The 2500-nt window shown below is 52.9% G+C and overlaps 2 non-coding genes across 2 annotated transcripts in view; both read left to right on the forward strand.

The window, feature by feature from the left end:
- Positions 1-784: 784 nt before the first annotated feature.
- On the forward strand, positions 785-939 carry LOC123688533. Its single transcript, XR_006750046.1, has one exon. It is a non-coding gene; the product is annotated as a 5.8S ribosomal RNA (ribosomal RNA).
- Positions 940-1446: 507 nt separating this feature from the next.
- LOC123687830 overlaps positions 1447-2500 on the forward strand; it is a 4012-nt gene continuing 2958 nt past the window's right edge. Inside the window, exon 1 of the ribosomal RNA XR_006749537.1 lies at positions 1447-2500. This exon is cut by the window's right edge and continues 2958 nt beyond it. This is a non-coding gene — a ribosomal RNA (large subunit ribosomal RNA).

Genomic DNA, 2500 nt, shown 5'->3' on the forward strand with positions numbered 1-2500 from the left:
GTTCGTGTGGTTGGGCGAAGTTTCGTGATGTTTACGAGATGAGGAGCCGGCCGCCTATGTCGGCGTTTGTGGTTGGGCGAAGTTCCTTGACGGAACGAGGAGCCGGCTGCTTATGCTGACGTTCGTGGTTGGGCGAAGTCTTGTGATATCCTCGAAACGAGGAGCCGGCCGCACGTGTGTGCAGCCTTCGTTGTAGGTCCATGTTTAGAGATGCTCACGAAATGAGGAGCCGGCCGCTTATGTCGGCGTTTGTGGTTGGGCGAAGTTCCTTGATGGAACGAGGAGCCGGCTGCTTATGCTGACGTTCGTAGTTGGGCGAAGTCTCGTGATGTGCTCGGAATAAGGATTCGAAGCGCTTGGATTGCCGCGTTCGTGGCTGGGCGAAGTTTCGTGTTTGGCACGGAACGAGGAGCCGGCTGCAGGTTTTAAAGATTCTCGCCCGAAATCGATCAGTCGTTACCGTTGTCTACGGACTTCGGTAGGACGATCTATTCCAGGGACGAAGACGTCGACGTTGTGCGACGCCCGTTACATTAGCGTTTTTATGCTCTTTCGGGATTGTCTGCGACGTTTGTCTCCGTCCGAATTTTTTACGATAATTGTCACTAGATTAGTACGCAAACTAGTTGAACCGAAGATTTTGCGCCGATCGACTGACGTATTGACCCTTCAGTGGGTCGTCTCAGTCATTGGAATGTCATTCTCGAGGAGGTTCGCAGTTGGCGTCTCGTATTTCGAGGGAAAGTCCATTGCGACTAGTACCGAGAAATCGAACATAAAAGATTACCCTGAACGGTGGATCACTTGGCTCGTGGGTCGATGAAGAACGCAGCTAATTGCGCGTCAACATGCGAACTGCAGGACACATGAACATCGACATTTCGAACGCACATTGCGGTCCTCGGACACTGTCCTCGGACCACTCCTGACTGAGGGTCGGTTCCATTACAAAGACTGCCCGGCCAGACGTTATGGCTTGACGAAGTGACGACGTAAAGGTCGTCTAACGTTGATCCTGTACCGAAGGTCATTTGGGCGAGTTGGACGGTTTGCCGCGTGACGATCAACGTTCTGTCGTTTCGACGCCTCGTGTGTTGGAATGATGAGGAGTTGTTTTCGTAACGCGCCGTCTTGAATTGCGAAAGCATATATTGTGGTGTCGTGGTATTGCTCGATCTGCGCCCATGACTGTAGACATGCGATCGTCGTGTCCGAGAAATCTGAACGACGTCCGATCGCTTTAATGTGCCAGTTGTCGCGCGTTGCGGATGAGCTTTCATGAGCGCACCCCCGAAACACCGAAGCACTTTGCTTGGATTCGCATGATCCGCCATACGGAGCAGGAGATAATAGACGCCTTTGAGTAGGCTAACTCCCTCGCGTAAGGTACGTGATTTTATGAGCCGCCAAAGGTTAGTTTCGGAACGTTTCGATGATTTGAACATACGACCTCAGGACAGGTGAGACTACCCGCTGAATTTAAGCATATTATTAAGCGGAGGAAAAGAAACTAACTAGGATTCCCTTAGTAGCGGCGAGCGAACAGGGATTAGCCCAGCACTGAATCCCGCGATCGTAACCGGTCGCCGGGAGATGTGGTGTTTGGAAGGATCCATTATCTGGCGAGTTCGCGGCGCGTTCAAGTCCATCTTGAATGGGGCCATCGCCCATAGAGGGTGCCAGGCCCGTAGCGACCGCTGCGGCTTGCTAGAGGATCTCTTCTTAGAGTCGGGTTGCTTGAGAGTGCAGCCCTAAGTGGGTGGTAAACTCCATCTAAGGCTAAATATAACCACGAGACCGATAGCGAACAAGTACCGTGAGGGAAAGTTGAAAAGAACTTTGAAGAGAGAGTTCAAGAGTACGTGAAACCGTTCAGGGGTAAACCTGAGAAACCCGAAAGGTCGAATGGGGAGATTCATTCGCGCCTGTTGTTGGGATTTACTGACTGTGGAAACGGCGACGTTCGCGTTGGCTGTTCCCTTCGGTTCATCTCCGGCTTCGGACGCGTGCACTTCTCCCCTAGTAGGTCGTCGCGATCCGTTGGGTGCTGTTCTACGGTCTCGAGTGTAGCCCGTGAGCTCGGATTTTCCGATGTTTACGGACACTGGGTTTCCGAACAGCTCGCTCGACGGTTTACTGATGGCGGGAGGCCGCGACTTAGTTCGCGTCCGGCCCGTGGCAAGTATGTGAATTGTGATGGCGATCGGACCTAGTGCCGATTCCGTCCGTTTGCGACTGTTCGCCGCGGTGTTCTTGGACAGACCTCTTGAAACGCCGATCAGCGACGCTATTGCTTTGGGTACTTTCAGGACCCGTCTTGAAACACGGACCAAGGAGTCTAGCGTGTGCGCGAGTCATTGGGAATCACTAAACCTAAAGGCGCAATGAAAGTAACGGTTCACTTTATGTGAACTAAGGGAAGATGGTCGGTCTCCATGACTGACCCGCATTCCCGGGGCGCCTCATTCTCATTGCGAGAGGAGGCGCACCAAGAGCGTAC

This window comes from Harmonia axyridis, chromosome X, assembly GCF_914767665.1.
Source record: "Harmonia axyridis chromosome X, icHarAxyr1.1, whole genome shotgun sequence".
NCBI lineage: Eukaryota > Metazoa > Arthropoda > Insecta > Coleoptera > Coccinellidae > Harmonia > Harmonia axyridis.